The 22,799-nt window shown below is 40.2% G+C and overlaps 1 long non-coding RNA gene across 2 annotated transcripts in view; it reads right to left on the bottom strand.

Moving 5' to 3' along the window:
* Positions 1-22,799, bottom strand: part of LOC148055807 (uncharacterized) — a 78,233-nt gene that overhangs the window by 20,072 nt on the left and 35,362 nt on the right. The window contains exons 3-5 of one of the 2 annotated variants that reach the window (XR_015704655.1): positions 20,252-20,384; positions 19,617-19,745; positions 1,701-2,089 (exon numbers count right to left, since the gene is read on the bottom strand). This is a non-coding gene — a long non-coding RNA (uncharacterized LOC148055807). Of the gene's footprint in view, positions 1-1,471; positions 2,090-19,616; positions 19,746-20,251; positions 20,385-22,799 lie in introns of those variants that run through there. The other variant, XR_015704654.1, reaches the window with a different exon arrangement.

The following is a 22,799-nucleotide window of genomic DNA, read 5'->3' as shown; positions in this document are numbered from 1 at the left end:
TACCATTACATCATCTCACCTTCTTACTACACTTTGTCCAGGAATGTGCACCACCTTCCTCTTCTCTTCATGGCATTTTTGCCAGGACTTTACAAAGTCTTGCCTGCCCACCGGACAAGGCAGATAGTGCCTGGAAGCAGTGTCTCCTGTGCCAATCAGGCTTCTAGCCTACCTTCTGTACCATGCCTCCATGCCCCCATATGGCTTACCACACGGAACTATAAGAAAGCTAAACAGAACATTTCTTGGAGATTGCCTTCTTTGCATTGCCTTCCTTGCACATATCTGCGTAGACGCATGCAGTAATCCATATTTTTGTTTGGGATGTATGGGAAGTATCCATAGGCAAGTAACAAATAACCACCATCATCATCTTCTTTGTGGATATCAGTCAGTGTTGTGTAGGTGAACCAGGAGAGAAAGCTTATTGTAAAGGAACGGGGGTTCCTTTCAAATCGAGTAAAGACTACGTTGAAACATCCCACAATGGAGAACATTTGCAAGGATGATTACCTCTTCACTTCACAGTACTCAATATACTGCTCACTTCTGTCAGCAGGAGCTACTTTCTGAGGGAATATTACCAAATGGAGGAAATCTCCTGTGGCATAGACATGACTGTTGATGCAAAATGAATGATTAGTAAACATCTTTCAGTTGTGTTGAAAACAGAGGTGTGCAAGAAATTAACCTTGAACACAAACAAAATTAAGTTTGGTTAGCATCCATGCTACCAGTGGGATGATTCATGGTTGTCTTGTGTCTGCTCAATTTTCATCAACACTGGAAAATTTTGCCAAAGCTAAGAGGATGTCAAGACCTTGGCAGAAATCTGTTACTTGCTCATGCATTTGAGTCTGGACAACAGTGTCTCATTTGGTCACAGAACATTTTCTAATTTGTCTATTACCTCTGGACTCTCTCAGATTTTAGGAAAGTCCTGACACAAATTTGGATGCAGAAATGAGACCTTAATGACAGACGTACATACCTCTGTGAAGAGTTACAATGCAACCTCGGCTTGCAATTCTCTGTTCTAGCAGAAATTTTGATTAAACTTCAGATGTGAATGTCACAGTTTAGGGCCATTTATAAAATCTGTGAGTCTTGCAACTGGCTGTGAACATTAGCGTACTTGGGGGTACCCATGACACTCTGTGTGATCTCAAAGTGGCATCTTGGAAGAGAAGTTTTTGTTCTTCTTTTTCTCCCTATAGATCCTTAAAAATATGCAAATCTATGTGATCTGCTTCTCATACAAAGAGTTGCAAATTCAGCTACGGATCAAAGATTAGAACATATGCCTATTCTTGCAGCTGCCAGTTAACCAATCCAAATGTTTAACTCTTTAAAGAAATAGAGGGTCAGCAGCTTTCTGAATAATTGTTACCAGACAGTCTTCTGTTGGTTGGATTTCTATATCACATTCAACTTCAATTGCTGCTGTAATTTATTTCCACTCCACAGACTCTAACTTTACTAAATTCACATGTTAGTATTTGAGTCACTTATGCTTAGACAAATCCAGAGCATGCTCCATGATCATGGATTGTTTTTTATGGTGCCTCACAGATTAAATGAGAAAAACCAATGCCACCCCAACACCTGCCTCTGGCCTTTTGTTTTTCTAGGAAGTGTGGAGAGGAAGAAGTTGGGCCAAAAATGACTCAAAAATAAACCAACTCAGGATGTGTACCAACCTTTTTGTAAGCTTGTCTTCACTTTGGTGTTGACGGTCAGAACGGGCTGTTTTGCTGAAAACCATGGTTGCCAGTGTAGTGCCATGTTGTGAGAGTACACTTCTTCACTGGGTCGCACTTTCTTGTCTTTCAGCTTGCCTTGTCTTCATGAAGAAAAGCACTTCATAGGTACTCTAATCATGTCTTTTGTTCCACTTCAGTGGGCACCACTTCACTCTCAAGCTTCCCAGAGAAGGGACCTTGTGTTGGGGTCAGCAGAACCAACCACACCTTCAGTACGTCCTCCCGGAGAGTCACCACTGCCGTCTGCTGCACACTCTCGTGCTGCGCCAGTCTGCTTCACCAACCTCCTCTTGTCTCGGTGCAGTTGCAAACCAACAAGTTGTTACCTAAAATGATGGCAAAAATAGTGTAGGGTTTTTAATTTTAGCCGATGTTAAACTGAAAAATAAACCACATTGCAACTCTGTTCATATTCCAGTTTTGGTCTGGACTATCCAATGCCAGTGGGCTCTACTTCATCAAATGACCAAGCCTGAAGTTAAATATTTTCCTCAACAGACACTTGATTTTGATGAAGAGAGCAATGTGTGAGTTTAAACTAAAAAGGGCTGAGGAGATGAAATGGTTAAGGACAAGCTCTAGACCCTTAGCCTCTCCTCAGAAAGAATGATAAACACCTCTCTTTGGCCAGGCCTACTTTCCTACACATTTTGAGGAGAAGTAATGGAGAGTGCTATTTATTATGTGTTGGGATGAAGGTAAGGAATGTTTTCCACCATTTAAAAAAATAAAATCCAGAATTTATGGGAGTTTGAAAAGCAATTTCCTTTTAAGGTGCAAATTCCTAATTTGCCACATAAAAGTACAGGAATTAAGTGCTAAATCCTTCTTTGCCAGTGAGACCTGTGAAAGAAGGTATGAAAAAAGAGTTACTGTTAGGTTTCTATTCATGTCTTCTGAAAGCCAACGTATGCAAAAGTGCACTGAAACAGCCCTGATTTTTTCAAAGCCTTCCTGCCGTTCTGACTGACTTTTAAAAAATGAACCCTTGTCCGGTTTTATTTGTGTGGTGGGTTCTGATTTTGTTCTGCCTGTACTGTATCACTTTTCTCTCCCCACCATTAATCTTCCGTGAATGTTCCCCAGGGCACAGTTCTCCCTTTTCTGCATGGAGAGTTTCTGTTGAAATTAATGGACATTCTTCTCATGGGTGGAGGGAAGAATACACCCTTATATCAGCCCTGCTGCAAAAGAAGATTATTCATTGAAAGGAAACGTTAGTCTCACTCCTGAAAGTCCAAGTCAGGCAGATTATAGTGGGAGATCCCAACAGGAGGTCTAGTACAGAAGTGAGAACTACTCATGCAACATGAAAACAAAAGCCAGAACAGAAGACTTTTCAAATGTTGGAACAAAACGCTGTGGAAAGTCAGTGGTTGTAGTCTCTGATGAAGTGTACTGTCCCAAACCTAGTTTTAGGGCAGATCCATGCAATGGAACACGGTGCAGTGAAGATATCCATAAGCAACCTGTAGAACTGGGCATAGTCATGAGAACAGCATGGCACCCAGCCTAATCTGATCTGCAAAGAGGTGCTGCAGATTGGCCAGGGGTGCTGAGCCACGCAAATAAGGGTATATTGTGCTGTGCAGACTTATCACCTCATTTGGAACTTGGGCTTGGGAGCTCGGGCATCTCTAACACAGTTGTGCATTGCACAATGTAGACATGCTCATAAGTCTCATTCCCCTTAGAGGCTTAAATGGAAAAGTCTTATGTTCCTTCACAGAGCAACCTTTAATGAATTAAAGAGGGTGTTGACAACCTTCAAGCGGAACTGCATAAATTCTCATAGGAAGGACAGTAGCTGCAATGTGAGGTCTTGAAGCAGGCGGATGACCTTATAAAATATACTACAGTATCTAAGTTTAGTAAAATAAACACACTGTACTTAAGTAGGCTATGGAAAGGTAAATATGCTCCAGGAATGGCCCCGAGCAGTTTATGTTACAGTAATGCTGCTGTCAGGTTTTGGATAGATCATTACTGTAGATATTGTAATCCAAGGCTAGGAGATAGAATTTAATATGCATAGGAGAACATTAAGTAGAGGATAAAAATCCCTCTTTCCTCAAATGTATTTTCAAGAATGAACCTCTCCTCCACCTTGTACTCCAAAGAAGTCTAAGGAAGTGTTGCTTGGATGTGCTAGGCTACGCCAATTCTTTTAATGCTTTGGGCTATTTCATAGGCGAGTCCTACTTGCAAGGATGACTCCTTCCACTGTGCCTGTTTGCTTCCTGTGATGCCCTGTTCCATGCAGTGCTGGAAAGGGTGTTAAAAGTTGGACAACCACAGTGGCGGACAAATAACAATTTCTTGTGTGCTTACAGTCTGTGCAATGCTGATTGTTGTATAATTAACATGGCAGTTACCCTTGGATTTTCAGTTTCGGCAACCGATGTGTTTTTAATGTTTAAATTTGATTTGAGCATCTCTGACAAAACTCTGCTATTAATTTGTGCATATTTGTATTTTGGTTGAAGATTATATACATATCTATCATGATGATTACTTTAAACAGTGCTCTATCTGCTCCTTCCACCAAACCTGGAACACTTGCTTTAAGATTAGGCTTGTCAAATTTACTTAAAGTGACCAGGAAAATACATACAACTAATTTTCTTATAGGAAAAATTAACTAATGCTCTTTTTCATGGTGAGATGCTGTAATGATTTTATATAGCAGTCAAACTATTTAAATACTAATGCTGCCTTCATGCTGTAATCACCATTCCAGTCAGATGTCATTTTTAGTAGCCTATAGGGAATTCCATCCCTTAATTATTCTTCAATACACAAACCAAGCATTCTTTAATTGGTGTAAATTGAACAGTGTTCCAACGCAAACAAGGAGAGGACAAACTAATCAATAATTCTGTGCATGTCTATTGGAAAGCTATTGCCATTAGATCAAGTAACAAATCCTCGACTCCATTAGCTTCAGAGGAATGATGGGGGAAAAATACTGCTAATGCTACTTCTTGTTATCAATCAGTAGTGGAAGGTGTGTAGAAAGTCATATAGCAGAATTCCAGCTTTTCTTGAAAGTGCTCATGGAAATTTAAAAGATGAAGATATTCTGACTTCAGCATTTCCAGTCATAAGTCTTTGATGGGGGTTTGTCTGGAAACAATGCATTTTTATCCTCTGCTGTCTCTAGTCATGTGGCCTGTTTTTTATTTTTCTTATTTAAATAAACGGCTCTTGAATGATAACATAACTTTTTTCAACTTGTCAGGAAATTCTTGAATTTTCTTGCTCTCCCAGGCTATACTCCATATATTCATATGTATTCACTACTGCAGCACAACATAAATTGGATGGCTCTCCCGTCTCTTTTTTTAATATGATCTGAAATAAAGGTGCTGTATTTAAGAAACAGATGAAAAATCCGTCTCATAAATGTGTCATACCCACTTTTCATTCTTGTCTCTTTTTATCAATTCTCTAAAACTGATTATTTATCACTGGAGAGGGAAGGAAAAAAAGTAAAAGGCCCATTACAAACCTCTGGCCCAGATCTGCCAGTCTTATAGTTTTAGTTAGTGTGGAAAGTGAAACTCTTCTACAAAGAAATATACTGGTTATGGATGTTCACTTTTTAATCTATTTGTTTTTGATATAATATGCTATTTACTGTTTAAGGACCTTTCATGTTGGTTTAAATTGAAGTTTTTAAAACCAGTCTAACATAAAAAGCTTTAAGTGACATAGACTGAGTAGAGAAATACAGCACCTTCTGCAGACAGCCTTTGTTCACCACATTACAGTTGAAACAAGTGTAGAGCAGGCTCGGTAGATAACCCAGACTCTTAAAACAAGAGAGCTTCTAATTTCCACACGTCCTAATCACAGTCACATTACTTCGCTCTCTGTACCAGACCCCTCAGGGCTGGCTCTAGGTTTTGCTGTGAAGTCACATGCATGGGGCCTGAGGCACTTTTCCATGATGCCTGCAGCTGGGGAGTGTGAGATTTGGGCTTTTTCTTTTTTTTTTTTTTTTTTCCTTTTGCTGGTTGGGATTCTCTAACCGTCTCAGTTGTCATGGGTGGCTGGCTTGGGCAGCAAAGAAGAGACCAGCACTAAGGTAATAGCTCTCAAGGTTTCATGCTTATTTGTTTGCTATGCTGCAATATTTGTTTTCTGAGAGAAAGGGAACTGCTCCCCTCACCTCCTTTCCCAAACCAGTGTGTGCGATTTCCAGATAATGAATTCCCCTGTTTCCCTACTCTTCCTTCTTTGCTGGTTGGCTGTTGTATGTGGTTATACTATTCCTTAACAAAGCAAAACATCCCTTCTGATTTAAGGCATCTTTCTTCTCTCTGTTACTCTTCAGCATCTTCAGTGGCAGGTATAAAAGTGATGCCGATGCCAGCAAGTGGTTGTGACACAGTGGGGTTTTTAGAGTGCTGAAGGTGTTTTTCAAGAGTGATAATCTACCCCTTTGCTCCTCACTCTGCTGAGAGCATGTTCGGAAAGGCAGAGGGTCCTTTGGAGTCTCTGTCTGCTTTTGGACCCTGAAACAAAGGGATGCTGAGTGCATGGGCCCCAGCAGCTGGGGAACACCCAAAGAAAGCTTGTGGGGCTGCTGCAGGCTGCAGGTAGGATACATTGGGATGACACCGGACAGTCTGTGGAGTTTGCCTCTGCCATGTTATACAAAATAGGGACATTTTACATTGCCATACTATGCCAAAGAGAAAACTTTATCAACGCAAGAATGTTAGATAAGAGTGTTTTTTTAAAAGTTTGTCAAGTCAAACTTTTTTGTAAAGCTTGTGAATTCCACTTATTTAAAAGAAGGCAGTTGTTGTACCACTGTTTACGTACACAGGATCAAGTCTCACTGGAGTTGAAACCACGTGAGAAAAGAATTGGGCCACCTTCAAAACGACACTTGGGATCCAAATGGGAGGATTTAGTGTAACAAGTTTACCTGAAGTTGGAAAAAACCATTTGTAGTCATATGTCAAATGTACTTGGGGCCATAAGAAAAGTCTAAGATTTGTCATCTGATATTTACAAAAAAACAAAGCAAGGCATTTTTATTTTGGTTTCCTGTTCAAAGAAAAGTCCCAGATTGCTGAGAGAGTTTCAGCAGAATCGTTTTTTAATCACCTTTATATTCTTAGGCATATCTGGCCTTCAAAGTCCATATTAAAACTCCCCACTGATTTCCTTGGGATTATGCCCTTCAGAGTGGATGACAGGAGGAACAAATACTCAGCAGGCCTATGCCATTGCCTGGCAATCCCAAGGGAAATGCCCCTCTGATCCCCACAAGGCAATCCTCAGTCAGCATTTTACAGGATAAGGAAAATCCTGCCATTTCTAAGGATGACAGAAAGACAGAAAGACGGGCTGCGTGGCGTGGGATGTGTCGCTCCCTGTTTGAAACAAAGAGAGAACGATAGCACACAAGCATCCAAGGGAAGGGAGGCCAGCAGAAGGCTTTCGTAAAGCAGCTAGAATATTTAGTGTTGTTGCTTCAAGGTCAACAGGTAGAAATGCATTAATAAAATATCTTGAGATGTCCTAATTTTAGAGTGTGACAATATTTTAAAATTCCCTTGGTATATACTTTATATACTTTGGTATGTACTTTCATATAACAATTTTGCAGATGACTCCAGAGATCATTCAGATTTGAAAGATTTATGTTTTAAACAACATGACCTATGAGACATTTATTAGTTTTTTAAATTTAAAAATAAAGTGCTCTATTAATGTGAACTTTATTTATTTTTTTGTCAGGTAAATAGATATTATCTGGAAGAAATAATCATTTTCACTTAAACTTTCATTACTCCAGCTGTGTTCTGTGTATCTGTACCAAATTGGTGGTATACCATCGCAGGGCCAGAATCTGAGATTGGTTTGCCTTGTACCTCTCTACTTCGTCACAGTGACTCTGATCCTAAAAGGTGCTGAATAAACCTCAAATTCCATGGTGAAATTCTGGCATATTGACTTCCTTTATTTTATAGCATTTAATGCCAGCTTACTGACCACTGAAAGCTTTTATTAATTTTAATTTTTTTTTTATTTTAATGAGCTCACCTTTTGTCATGCAGACCATTCTATCTGTTCTGCTTCTGTAGATAAACCCCATCTGCAATTGCTCTCACTCATAATGGCAGCTGTGCTGGGCATTCATTGTATGTTTCTTGCCCTAGATTAATTTAGAAGTTTATTTTCTGCTACCATAAAAGTAGGCGTTCCATCAGCTTCTTAAAGTCAATTAAAAATATCAATGTAATAAATGCTAAGGCATTGCTTTCAGCCAGAAACTATATTCACATTATTTTGGAAAGTGGTTTCCCCAGCCTGTTCTCAAAGGTCTTCAGTGAGGGGGACTTCAGACTCCACAGATGATCCCTTCCACAGCTTCAATGTCTTCACTGTCAGAAAGTTTTTGCCAACATCTGAACCAAATCTCCCTTGTTTCGGTGTAGGGCTGTTGTCTTCTGTCATTTCACTGTAGACCTGAAACACAAACTCTTCCCTGCCTCTTTTCAGAAGGATTTTTCAATTTTGAAGTTTTTGTTGTTTTTGTCCCCTCATTCTCTTCTTTCCGAGATGAAATCACCCCAGTTCAGGTTTTCTTGCAGGTCACATTTCCCAAACTTCTGATCATTCCCATTCCTCTCCTTCAGACAGTCTTGAAGGTAGCCGCATCTTTCTTGAAATGCAGTGCTTTAGCTGGGTCCATGGCTGGTGCTCAGCTGAGCAGCACAAACACTGCCTGTATCTTACAAGAAAACTTCTGTCTGCAGAGCTCTGAACAGCTTAGCCCTCTCATATCCAGTTACATTTCTGATTTTCTCTCCCACAGCTCTGGGGAGAAAGAAAGAGATTCTCCCGCATTCAAAATGAAGCTTCAGCCTTGTGTTGCCTGCTCCTACCTGGTGAAACCTTCAAAGTTCTTCAGATGCTGCTTAAGATGGAAAGAAGGTCCTGGGCATAATCCTTCGAAGGAGATTGGAAACCAAGCTTTGTTTGTGTAGGTGAGACACATAATTTTGAGCCCATACAATTCTCCTGTTGTTTTTCCTTCCAAAATGAAACTGTCCTAAAAAAGCAATGTTTAGTTTTATCTTTTTTCTGGATTTTTTTTCTCTCATGTAATTATTTACATTAGTAATTTAAGCAAAAGTGAGGTAAAAGTAACATTTTGCACAAAAAAAAAAAATCTTGACTTTTACTTTTCTTTATCATTATTTCATTCAAAGCAGCCTGCATAGTTGAGGATAAAAAATGTGGCTTGTCATGATCCGTTTAAAACTTCATCTTAAGGTCAGTAAAAATTTTGTAAAAAACCCTCACCCAATTCTAGAGCGGATGCTCTCCTTCTTGACTTGAATAAACTAAGTAAATAAACTGTTAGGAAATTCTAATATAAGTCTTGCACCTATGTAAATTCATTCAGATTTTATATTAGGCTAGCTGGTTGGGTTTGTTTACAGCTGCATATTTTGAATATTTTCTAAAAAATTGCATGATTTTAATCACAGAAAACTTAGACTTAGACTTAGACGCCTCACTCCCTTAAAGTCAACAGAAAACTCCCTTGAGCTCCTCTTGGGAAGGGCTGAGCCTTTAATCTGTGTTTGTTTAATAATAAAGTCCCTGAGATAGGCTGGTAGATAGGTTTCTTTAAGCCACACTTGCAGCAATATTAAGCATGTTTTCTTTCTGATATACCCTGGTTTCTTAGGCTGCTTAAGCAGGTACTAATGACTTTGCTACCACGGTCTGCTCCTGACCCTCTGATTTGTCTTTCTGTTCCTAATCCATGAAGGTAGATAAATATTTTGCAGCAGAAGTGTAAAAAGATATATATTTTTAAATGGTTGGTTCCTCATTACTCTGCTGTTTTCTTATTCCACTAAATTCCATCACACATGATCATTTCTGAACAAACATTTGCAGTCAATATTTGCTAAAAAAGTCCAACTCAACCTAGTAAATAAAGCATTAGAAAACATAATTTTGTTCCTTCACCCAGCTAAATCCACTAAGACTTTAACACAAGTAAAAACTAAAGACAAAGGGAATTTCTTAAAACATGAAGGCCTGTAGCACATTTGCATTTTGAAATTAATTGCTGACCTAATTATTTGTCAGTAGTAGGATAAGTTAATCAAATATAACTTACAGTAAAGCTTCTAAACACCCACAGGATTTTCTCCCCCAGAGTAAATTGTCATAGTGGTCCAGTTTGACAATTCCTTCTCACTGTCATCTTGTGACCAAAGGAAGACTATCTGGGAAATGGTACCATATGGAGACACAAGAGAGAATGAAATACTTAGATCTCCTGTACAAAGGCATGATAAGCTAACAGTCACCAGAGGAAGTCAGGAACGACAAAGCTTTGAAAAAAGAAATACCCTGCCTTTCAAATCCATTTAGATTTATTTTTATACTGTCTCCAATTTGGACTAAAATACTCTGATATTAAATATGCGTATAAAATAGAAAGCAAACGTATTGTGTAATGTTTCATTTCTAGCATATCTGTGGATCTGCATTTCATGCTTAGCATCAGTTTGATGGAAAGGCTGGTATTTATAGACAAGACTAGGACCTTTTCTTCTTCATCTTAGGGAAACTGACTGTCTTATGCACAAATAATATGTCGCAACCAACCACTTCATGGCCTGAGGCTAAGGGTGCACAATTTTATTTCCAAATGCACTCAGAAACAAAATCTGATGAAACTATTAGGTAATGCGACCAATGCGTTATTTTCAAAAGGCATACCTAAGCATTTGAGTTAGAAATACCTCATCAGTAGTAGTATGAACTACTTCATCGCTTCTCTTATTACAGTAATGCCTCTCTCCTGTCATCTGCTGGCAATGGCAACCCACAGTAAAGGATGTTTTTCTGATCATTTTGCACTCATTAAATACAGCTGTCACAATAGCGGATGCGAGAATGCATACAAAACTTTTATGCCACGTCAAAATAAAGCAGAAACATTTTAAAAAGATCTGAAACCTTTGAAGCCTTTTCTTGAGAAATATTGAAATATTGCTTTTTGTTGTTGTTTTCGACAATTGAAATTGTTCCACAGCAACACGCATTAAAAACTCACTGCAGAACAAAACATCATCCATCAAAATTAAAGAAAAAGGCAAAAAAATGGAGAAAAAATAAAAACAAACCCAACCTCTCAGAAGCACAAAGTGTTTGGTTTCTGAGAGTCTGAAGTTCTGGTTCATCACTTGGTTTCTGGGGCTGAACACGCATTGAGTTCCAAACTCTCAAGGGAGCTGACATTTACGTCTGGACCATGGATGAAATCTGCCCCATAAAGCTTCCAGCTGAGTGAAAACATCTTCCCCAAGTTCCCCATTCTGAGAAACAGCTCCCTTTCAGGCTAAGCAGCAGTAAATTCTGTAGTTGTTTGACAGTATTGCCATAAAAAAATATTTAAAAGGGCAGCATGAGTGACCTCAAAGCCATTCTGTAACCTGTGTGAACAGACAATCCCCTATGAGTAGCAATAGTTAATATTCTTGTCTGTATGCAAGTGTGTTCTGAAGAAATGTAACATCCAAGATGACCTGTTGAAGACTTTGGTCACCTTGAGCTGGAAGAAAGCAATAATTTGCACCTATCTTGCACCTCCCCATTTCAGGATTACATGATTATTTAAAAAAAAAAAGTGTTTAACTTTGAAGCATCTCCTTGAGTTGATTACTATCCTGAAACTGTGAAGCAGAGCCCTTGAGCAAAGATACAGATTTTCAAAGATACAGATTTTTTTAAATGACACCCACCTTGTGGGTAAAATAGCTACTCGTGAGAACAAACTCAAGATATTCTGGATGCCTGATCTTAAGCTTTAATCAAGAGACTTCTTCAAAGACTGGACGACACAGGTATAAATCTACTACTTTTATTACTTGCAGTTACTCATTTAGTAAAAATGACATGAGCTCCATTTCCTTGTTATAAGTCCTACCTTCCACCTCTCCTGAGGGCATGGGCTGGGGCCAATTATGTGATTTACTTGTTGTGGGCTTCCCATTCTCTTTTAATTTTTAATTTGCAGTTTTTGCATGTGCAAACAATGGCAGGGAAAAATGTGCAAGTGCATGTGTGCGTATGCATGTGTGTGTGTGTCTAAACATATCCTTACCACATACCTGAAAAGTGCTTCATGCACACAATCCTATCAGCAGTAGGATGCAGCAGGGATCCCGGGAAAGGAGGCCCTCGAAAGCTATGGCTGGGCTGGAGCAGGCCCAAGCTGTCTCATTCCCCCTGCAAAGTGCAAACACGTGATGGCCAAAGGGAGACAACTTCTAGCATCCATGCACTTGGCACCCATGCAATGCAAGCTGCTTTCATTATGGGAAGCTAAGTGTGTCTCCATGAGATATAGTGACACTACAACTGTTGTGTGGAGATACACTCAGCTGTCTCTCTCTCTCTCTCTCTCTCTGTGAGTCTCTGACTTGCTTCTTCCTGATGCAACTGTTTCCTGCTCCCTTTACTTCTCTTTTTTGTTACCTTGTCTATTGTCCTTTACCTTTGTTGAAGGTGTCTTTCCTGAGCTGGAAGAAAAATTGTGTCCCTCTCTTTGGGAAAAGGAGAAAGACAGCATGAATCTTACTTCAAAAGTGTATTCACCTAGAGCAGCAGGTTTTGTTAATGGGTATAGTGAAGGCATGACAGAATTTGTGGGTGAGAATACTAACACTTGGAAGAACATTACTGAGCTCTCATTTACCATTAAAGCCTACCACTACCATTCCTAGCTCAGACTGTCCCAAGCTCAGTCCATCTGAGTTCCGGCCTAGCATCTACTTCCCAGATTGCAGAAAACTTTTTCAGAGAGCGCTAGACTGCATAAATCTGAAACTCAGGGCACTATGTAATCCCAGCTATGGCTGTAGGGCCAAGTCACTTTAGGACTTAACTGGACGGGGAGAAATCACGGTAGAGGGATCAGTGGGAGAAAATACAGCCAGAGGAAATCTCAGCACGCGGGTTGTGGATGAGTATGAACAGAAATTAAGGTAAATATGAAGAATTTGGCATGCTGTACAGAGAAAAAAGAAGTGAGAGAGAATTCAGTTAAAGGGCACAGGTGGTGAAAGGGAAATAGAAGAACAGAGGAAAAGCAGAAACATGAAAAATATGAGAAAGAGAGGGAAGAATGCAGTAGAGGGAAGGAGAGAAGTTCCTCTGGCAGAAAGAAAACGAGGGAGAGGAAAATGAGTGGTGGAGCAGTAAAAGGGAAAGAGGGGTGCTGCCCTTGATGAAGGGCAGTGCATGAAGTGGAAAAAACTTTATGGGAAAAATTGAGATGAAAGTAAGACAAAAACCATCCATAAACAACATCCAGCTCCCCTTGCATGCATCCACATCTTCTCACCAGCCCACAGAGTGTGACTTCTCTTTCAATGCCACAGCCCTCCTGCTGGCCTTGGGTCAGCTGGAACACCCTGCTGATGCTCTGGCTGCTCCTGGCCCTCCCTGCTGGGACCTGTGTTCCTCACTACTGCCATTTCATGCCAGGCCAGTACTCTCGAGTGCCTGGCCAGCTCCTGTCTTACGGCTTTCAAAAGTCATTTTCAGACTGGATTGTAATCTTGAAATCTGCCCGACAGGGCACAGTATAATCCCAGCTCTATTTTAAAGGTCAAGTCCTGCAGGCTTTGCTTGGTTTTGACTCATTCAGATCTTCCAGTGATTTCAAAAAGCCATCAACCTAGATAAGGGAGGGCAGAACTGAGGCCATAGTCGGATTTCCAGTATAAAAAGTGACTTCATTTTCAGATGGCTTCACTGTACCTGCTTTAAGGTTCCACTGTTATTTCTCTCATTGAAATACATGGAAGGATCTGTACATCAAATACATAAAAGATTTGACTTTTAATTCCTACCATGTATTTTGGTAAGAGGAATGAAATGTCAAAACACAAAAGCAATTATACACTTAATGGTAAAAAACATATAATCAAGTCATTTTTTTTATTTTCAAATTGCGGGGATTGAAATAAAAGGGCAAGAGGGTCTTACTTTGACATTATATGAGATGGAAAGGCACATTTGTATCCTTTTGTACCTTTTACAAAATGAATACGCCTGTAATCAGACCCATTCATTTTGAAAAGGAGATTGTGCATTAGATCTATGGCATATTTGTGAGGGTGTTGAGAAAGTATCTAAGTAAAATGTGCCATAGGAAATCAACTCTGGGGAAATGCAGTTATTCTTCATGATGATATACAACTAGTTTGGCGTAACACTTGGGGTGAAACAAAGCCTGCTGGTATGGGAGAGTCATCGCTGCATATTTTACCCACCATCACTACAGCAAAGTAGGCAAATTTTTCAGCTCGGCAAGTCCCTGAGCTGCCAGTTGCTGGAGGCTGGGAGAGTGATCTGGGGGACTCTGCTACGAGGTTGCCCTCTTCTTCTCTTCTGTAGCCAGCTGCTGGTGGCCACTGTTGGGGTTAAGACACAGGTTCTCAGAGCTGCCTTTGTCAGGCCATTTTTTATGTTCCTCTCCTCTACGTATGCAGCAAATTTAAAGGGGGAAGAAAGCAAAGTCATGTTAGTACCTCTATATTTCTATGATGTTAGAAACTAGTGGCCAGTTGCTAGTGCATATCTGTACAATCCCTAAGGCAGTGAACCACTGTTCCTACTGCTAGGCTGGTAGGCACCTCTACATTACATGTGGGTAGCTATATAGTATAGTACATGGCTTATGTGGTGGTGTGTCCCACAGTACTAACGAGCTGGTCCTCCAGACTCGGCACAGGACAGGGTGCATCACAGCTCTCTCTGGCCGGAGTAGGTGGGTCTGCTTTCCAGAGGCTGGGGATGACTGTTGCGCACTTGCAGCCTGATCTGTCATTTCTATATTGCAAGTCCTTCTGTAGCTGAGACAGACTGAAGGTACAGAAATGGCCTTCTATGAGCTTAGTGACAACATAGTCCTGGGATGGCGCTTTTCCACTGCTACAGCAGTTTATGGGAGAATAGAAGTCCTAGTAGTGATAAATATTGCTACATTACTGCAGTACAATAGTTGCTTATACTCAGCATCAATCTCTGTGAACCATTAAACCAAATTCCTTTTTACTGCTGCAAAACCTATGAACATGTCCTACCAGAAACATACCAGATGTAGGGTGTGGGGTCATTCTTCCATCCCACAGACTAGTTTACCCAGATTGCTCCAAATTCTAGGGTCTGATTCCTACTTACAATGATACTGCATTCCTGAAGCTGTGCAAAAGGACTAAAAATTAATATGAATGTACCTGCCATGTAGGTAAGATATACAGCTGAGCGGCTTTGGCATGAGCTAGAAGAAAGCTCCCAAAATACAAATCCGAAAACAACTTAAAACGCCCCAGAAAAGAAATTCAAGCTGAATTACCTATCATCCCACAGTTTTGTCATTCTAAATGGGAAATATTTCTGTGGAGTGTGGTGATTCCCTGCATACAGAGAGAGTTGGCACCCTGCTTAAAGCTTAGCCAGGTAGCTAAGTTACAGGAAAGATTTCCCTTCAGTGGCATTACACCAGTAACCTGTCCCAGACTAAAAGTAGCTTATTTACTATGGAGCTCGGCCAGCTAGGGTTCTATTTTAGTGTAAACTCTAATTCTTGACTTCTAAAATTCATTTTGGCACATTTATTTTTGTATAAATACTTATGTGTTTTCTCACTGCCTCTTGTATAACAGTAACATAAAGACTAAAAAAATCCAAACAAAACCAAGTAAAAATAATCAGTTGAGGAAGTATGAAAACGCTGGCCAGTTCACCTGGAGATCTGCTGCTTCTTTACACCACTTCAGAGGTAAACGTGTATAGAGGTCTTAAAAAAACCCAGAAGATTTTAAGAGAATATTTGTATGTGTATTTTATGTCTAAGAAATGGTAAAACATCTCTTTTGTGTGCCAAAGCACTATTATATATCTATATTTAGCTTTCGCTTTTAGTAGGTGTTATCTGCTAATGTATATTTCGGGGAGTTTGGAAATCTAACGTTAAACCATGGTATTTTTCACTTTCTGAAAAGAATGGGCTTTTGATAACAAAAGAGGCAAAAAAAGACAACCTGCTAAATGGTACTTACTGAGAAATAGGATTCTCTCTTTCAAGGAGAGAACCATCAAACTTTTAAATCTTACTTGCAGGCTTGCATTTCTACAGAAAAAAAAAAAAGATTAAAAAAATCCCTTTTTTATAAGAGCTAAGTCCTCTCAAATTCGGAGAATTGAGTTGAATCCCATCGTGTTCAGTTTCCCCACAGAGAAAGTGTAATGACTGGTGTAGGATGTCCCTGAAAACAAATTTTTTGATGGACATTTTCTGTCACCCTTTGCCATCAAGGCATACATTTTCCTGTCACATAATATACGGTAATTATATGGATTTTCCTCTTTCCAAATTGGAGGAATGTTTCCTTACTTGAACGGAGGGGCCACAGACTACTAGTCAACCTAAAATCCTGTTAGCATGACATTTCAGCACAAATAAAGAATTTGGATCAGTGCCTTGTTAGATCACCTCTATTTCTAGCTCGATGAGTAAAAAGAGCATTTTTTGCAGCCTAGTTTGATAAGTAAAAGGTGTCTTTCTCACCTGCGTGCACTCTGAATTGTCACTCTCGTTCTTTGTTCCTTTGCATGTGGCTGTTGTCAGCTCCCGAGTCACAGAACCACTTGCAGGAACGGCTCGGGAGAGTTTTGGAAGAAAGGAAAGGGAAAAAAGGAGCCGCATTTTTATTTAACAGGAGAAGGAGAACAGAAAGAAAAGAAAGGTGTTCTCAAGAATGTAGCCTGCAGCCTTGTCAGGTAGCATTTCTTCAGATGGTTTTTTTTCTTTCCCCTTTCCCACCCCAAGATCTCTCTTCATCATTTTTTTAAACATCTCTTCTGGGACAGGGACATGAAAGTGAATTGTGGGTCAAAGGCAAGAATTAGGGGTTGCCGGGGCTGCTTTCTGATGGCTTTACTTTATCTTTGTGTCCAAGCTTTTGCCAGCCAGCAGGTACCGTGGGTTATCCATTCCAGTCACATCATTTTCTGCTTGATGACAAGCATCACACCTTCATCCATCACATTTACATTTCAAACTGCCACACTGCTCTATTGATTAATTATTTAGCAGCTCTTGGCCACTTGCGAGTGTTTCTGTGCTCACGTTTCATGGGGAAGGTCCGTTCTTTTTATTTATGTGCGGTTTTGTAAAACAAAAAAAATATGTAAAGCCTTTAACATACACACATCCTAATAACCCGTGTGTGTATGCCTGTATATGAGCATAAGTGTGTGCATATTTACATGTATGTGTGTGCTTACACTGGTACAATTAGGTACTCACAGGGAGCAGAAGCAGGTAATCTGATCAATAAGCACATGCTCACACTGATAATAGATTTCTGAGTTTTCAGAGCACCGAGCAGCAAATCAATGAGACCTTGCAGGTGTGCTGGAGCGGGAATTGCATCAGCTACATCATGCTCCCTACAGACTAGGGGGGAACACGCACATTGTCCTCTGGGCTCTGTCACTTCGAGCTAAAACAGGTGGAGGGCTTTTGCAGGTGCCTGATAATGGCTATGTTTCTTGCACATCACAGGGAGGAAAGGGCAGCCTCTGAACAGGACAGGGGATCTGGTTCCACCTAGGGCTCTGCTTGCCCCAGCAAATCACTCCATCTCTCTTTTCCTCAGTTCTCCTTTGGTCAAATGGAGAATTAGGATCTAATCTTAGAGTCCTTTTGTGTGCTTGATTTTATCTGTGAAGTACCCTAGTTCCACTGTAAGAATAAAATCTAACTGCTCAAACTAGAAATGAAAAGTCTAGGGTAGTTTAGAAATCTTCATTTGGAAGAGTCATGTTTGTCCTTGCTTCTGATCCCTGGGGCATTCCTAGGCACTCTGCTTTGGCTGGACACTTTTCTGACCCACCACCACCTCCCATCCAGTGGATCTCATGAGAGCAATCTGTGATCCTTTGGTGTCCCAGGTGGTGGTGTGCTCCAGACTACTCTCTGATATTCATAACTGCTTGCCCAAAGATATGTGTCTCTAGAAGGAACAGCTGCCAGAAGAAAGCAAGATGAAGTATTCGATGACGGGAAGAGGAATGTTTTCAGTAAAGGTTTTGAAAAAAATCTTCTGATGTTCGTGACATCACGTACTTATGTTGGAGCAGGAAATGAGGTCATCTTGAATTCTAAAATAAAGTTAGTATTTGGATCTGTTTTAATGTTTTTTACTGTGTTAATTTTTTACAAGTTTATTATGGATACAACCCAACAAATGTAAACAGGGTGATTCTTTTTCCTGCTATTAATTTTCAACAATTTCTGACTTATGCAAAGCCTATTAAAATCAAAGGGAGTATGTACATTAACTTAATAGGCTCTGGATGAGACCCTTGAAGAGGAGGGACCGCATGGTTCTTATTGCTCCATCTCTTGCATTTCTGTCTTTATCCTTCAAATTGTAAAAGTAATACCACTGACTTTTTTAATGGATGGGATTTGTGCCAGTATTGAGCTCATTGTCTGAATGGTGTTAGGATAGGTCAAAATTACTTGGTTTATTATAAAGTACATTAGGAACTTGTATAAGGCAAGTGAATATCCTATTTATATATTTACAGTAAAATATTACAGCATTCAAACAATAAAACAAAACCATCTGTTTGGTCTGTTACTGATGTTAGTACACTATTTAACACACAGAGAATAATTGACTGGCTCCTTTCTATGGAGAGCACTGAAATAAAAAATGAAGTCAGCCTTAGTCCTGACGTGTGGTGGAGGATTTGGTTGTTTGGTTAGATATAATCTCCATCTCTGACCACAGTTACATGAAATATTTAGTGTTTGATTTTTGTCATTTTTGTTTGCTTCTCCTCCTGACTCATTGGCCATCAGGGCCAGGCCTGAAGAAAGGCAAGATGATGGCTCCTGGGTCATGTATGTTCCCTTGCCTTGGGTAAACGAAAGAATGGAAGATAGAGCAGATATTCCAGACATCCGCCATATCGTCTCCAACGTAACAGTCTTGTACAGCACCAAAACTTATGCCTAATAAAGAAGACCACTGAGTCCCTGCTAGTGACTCACTCTGTTTTTCTCACTCTAGTGTGTAAGGGAAGAAGGGAACGTAGCATGGATGTCCATGGAGGGGAACAACAGCAATGGATGGCCTTCTCTGTAAGAAGTCCTGGCCTCTCAATTTCCAGTATACTATGAATATACAGAGAAAAAGCTATTTATTTCTGCCTGTTATCCCAAGTGGTTTACACTGATGTAACTTCTGCATGTGAAATGTCATGGAGGCAGTACTGAGTTATAATCACAATAATTAAAACTTTGAGTAATTTGAAAATCAGCACTTTCATGGTTAAACAAAGGTGATGATATCTATTACCTCTACAATTAACAAAATGTCTTATAATGTAAAGTGCACAACTCTGAAAGATGCTGTAATTTGCATGAACATTGAAATGCCCACATCTGGTTTAAGTGAAAAAATGAAGGACAGAAGGTGAACCTTTAACTTGTACAACAGAGCGGTTTCTCTCACATGAATAACCTCAACAGGAAAATAGCAATACTAGCACTATGGCAATACTTGATAAGATCAAGGACATTATTATCTAGACCACTGTACAATACTGTTCCACTGTAAAGACCTGAAATTAAAAGAAGACCAAATGAAGTTCCCTCTCTAATGTTGCCATCATATAGTGTCTGAGAATGTATTTACATGCCTTTTAAATTTTTTTCTTTATTTCCTTTGAAATAACCCTTCTTTGTAGAATAACAGTGTCTCTCTTACGTACCTATTTACTCATCGATCCTAAAAGTAGGAGCTGACACAATGTCACAGACGATATGGCAGCAAAGCTCTTCACACTTCTCTTTGTTTTTTGCTTGCTTCATTCTTCACATACACAGTTAACAGGCTTACTCTGTACAAAAAAAAAAAAATAAACATAGTAATTAGTTCGCCATAGGTGTGTTTAATTTGTATTGTCACAAATAAAAAGGAAAAATAACACTTCATCTTTTTGGGGCTTAATGAGATCAGGAAAGTATTTTCATAATTGAAGAGAAAGATTCTTTTAAATAAGATCTTTTATTAGGAAGTGAGAACAATATAAAGTAGACACCTTCCAGTGAACTATTCTGTAAAATGGCAAACATGACAATAAACAAAAACAATTAGATTATGAGTGGACTCCTTACTTTACAAAGATTAAAATACAAAAACATAATAATTCTGAGTACTTGACAGGATTACACAGGCTCTAATTCTAAGTTATGCCATTTCTGACTGCATAAATACTAGCCAGCACATCCTGCTACCGCCAGTAATGAGAAAGGTCCCAAGAAATCAATGACATGAGAGAGAGAAAAAATCAACTAGAGCAACAGGTGGTTCTTCATCTTATCTATGGATACAGCATTACTTTACCATTTCAAGAAGGAGTAAATACTCAGCTATTGCTGAGTAGGTGGTCAGTTGCACCATCAAAGTTAGCTGGTTTCCACTTTGGTAACTAGAGTTCATTAAAGATGAACATCCACATCTTATTGTCAATCTTCTTCTGCAAAAGAATTATTGTTAATCAATTTTGATATAAAGGTCAGAGAAGAAGAATGCTATATCTTCTGCCCAAGCCTGGTCATTCAGTCAACAGAGAGAGCCAGTGCAGTATTTTCGAGAGGAATTAAAAAGACAGACAAATAAACAAACAACCAAACCACGAAATGGCAAGTCATAGATCAAGCTAATAGTGCAGTGCTGCTGTCCGTAGAGAACAACATTGCTGCCTGACTTCCTAGCACGTGGAGCACTTGCTCTTACTTTATTAGCCAAGCAGGACTCACTTCTGCCTTCCCAGTGCACCCAGAAGTCCCAGGAATACAGGATTGGTCCCATCTATTATGGTAATAGCATTAACAACTACTCTTTCCAGCCCAGGAACCCTATTTATCAGATGATCACCTGTGGCAGCAAATCCCATAGGTTGACCACAAGCAACACAACTCATTTCTTTTTATTTCCTCTGAATTTACTATCCTACACCATTTAACTTCACTGACTGCCCTCTTGTTTATAAGTAATATGACAGGAAAAAAAGGTGGTCATGACTCGTGGTTTAATTAATCACACCTAATTAATCACACCTTCAGGAGCCTCAAGTAGGTACAATATTGAGAAACAGACTTCCTTGCTGTGCCTTTTACATGGTAACATTGATCCAGAGAAAAGGGAGAGTGCTCCTGTCCCTCAGGGGTGTAACTCCCAGCCATCGCTTTGCTGGAGATTCACTGCTGGATTGCATGGAGGAGACATCTTTGGGAAGCAACCGTCCCACAGGACTGCACATTTCAAGTGCATTCCTGCCTGTTCTATAGAAATGCTTGAAAAACATGCAGAGGTCATTCATCCATAAGTGCACAAAACCAGCCGTTTGCATAGTCTATATTAACATTAATCTGGCTAAAATAGATAAGCAATAACATGCCTTTGCTTGTGAGATGAGTTCCTCTCAGGTAACTGCTCTCTACCTGCACATCAGGAAAAAAAAATATAGTACCTCTTTTGTTTTCTCCAGACCAATAAACCTTAAATTGTTTCTTAAAGTGTGGCATGTTTCCAACAGAGAGGTAACACCCTGATTCAGAGCATTGTGGCTAAGGGGTGTTCCTGCAAGGTGGCAGCGACAAGGCTGACTGACCTGGAGCTGGAGAGAGAACTGACCTGGGGTGTCCTCATATGTGAAATATTGCCTAAACCACTACTAGGGTGTTAGGTGAAAGATTAGTTTACAGCAGCACTGCTATGACTCTGATAATGCTGAAAAAGACAAGAATGGGGTTATTAATTTATTTGAATCAAATATTGTTAGTGTCAGCCTGAGGAGAGGACTCCCGGCCCCAAGCTGACTAGGGGCCACATCACTGAAAAGGGCTATGATTAAGATACATGCTGGAGCATAGTCCTTATGCTTGAGCCTTTCCCTGTCCAGCCATTTTGGCTCCCATTCTGAGATTTCTACCTTTTCTTACATAGTGTTTAAAACACAACAAATACAAGTGTCGGCAGGCGCTTCTGCGAACTGGTGCTTAAAAACGATGTGCAGTGCTGTGCCTAGACCTTCAGGGAGCTAGCTGTCTCTCTTTCAATAAGCCCTTTTGGGGACAAAGAAAGAAAGACTGGTACCATGGTCAGCAGGGGTGCAAGGTGCACGGATGCAAGTCCCTCTTTCCTCTGGTTTACCTATGTGCTGGTTTTGGCTGGGATAGAGTTAATGTTCTTCACAGTAGCTCATATGGGGCTATGTTTTGGATTTGTGCTGAAAACAGTGTTGATAACACAGGGATGCTTTAGTTACTGCTGAGCAGTGCGTACACAGAGTCAAGGCCTTTCCTGCTTCTCACACCACCCCACCAGCAAGTAGGCTGGGGGTGCACAAGAAGATGGGAGGCGACACAGTTAAGACAGCTGACACCAGCTGACCAAAGGGATATTCCATACCATACGACGTCATGCTCAGCCTATACAGCTGGGGGAAGAAGCAGGAAGGGGGGCGCATTCGGACTGATGGCGTTTTGTCTCCCCAAGTAACCATTACACGTGATGAAGCCCTGCTTTCCTGGAGATGGCTGAACACCTGTGTGCCAATGGGAAGTAGTGAATGAATTCCTTGTTTTGCTTTGCTTGTGTGCGTGGCTTTTGCTTTACTTATTAAACTGCCTTTATCTCAACCCACAAGTTTTCTCACTTCTACTCCTCTGATTCTCTCCCCCATCCCACCAGGGGGGAGTGAGCAAGCAGCTGTGTGGTGCTTAGTTGCCAGCTGGGGATAAACCACGACAGCCTACCTCTAGAAAATGGGAGCTCTTGGAAGGAGGAAAGTATTGTAGACCGTACTGGCTCTAGATGTCATTGCTTCATCTTGATGCAGGAGGGAAACATCCTGGAATCCAGTATTCTGGTAGGATGGGAGACCTTT

The sequence above is a fragment of the Nipponia nippon genome, unplaced genomic scaffold (assembly GCF_047370975.1).
Source record: "Nipponia nippon isolate SJK-2023a ecotype South Korea unplaced genomic scaffold, ASM4737097v1 scaffold_2, whole genome shotgun sequence".
NCBI classification, from domain to species: domain Eukaryota; kingdom Metazoa; phylum Chordata; class Aves; order Pelecaniformes; family Threskiornithidae; genus Nipponia; species Nipponia nippon.
The sequence above is the reverse complement of the archived record's forward strand: the minus strand, read 5'-3'. Positions and strand labels throughout refer to the sequence as shown.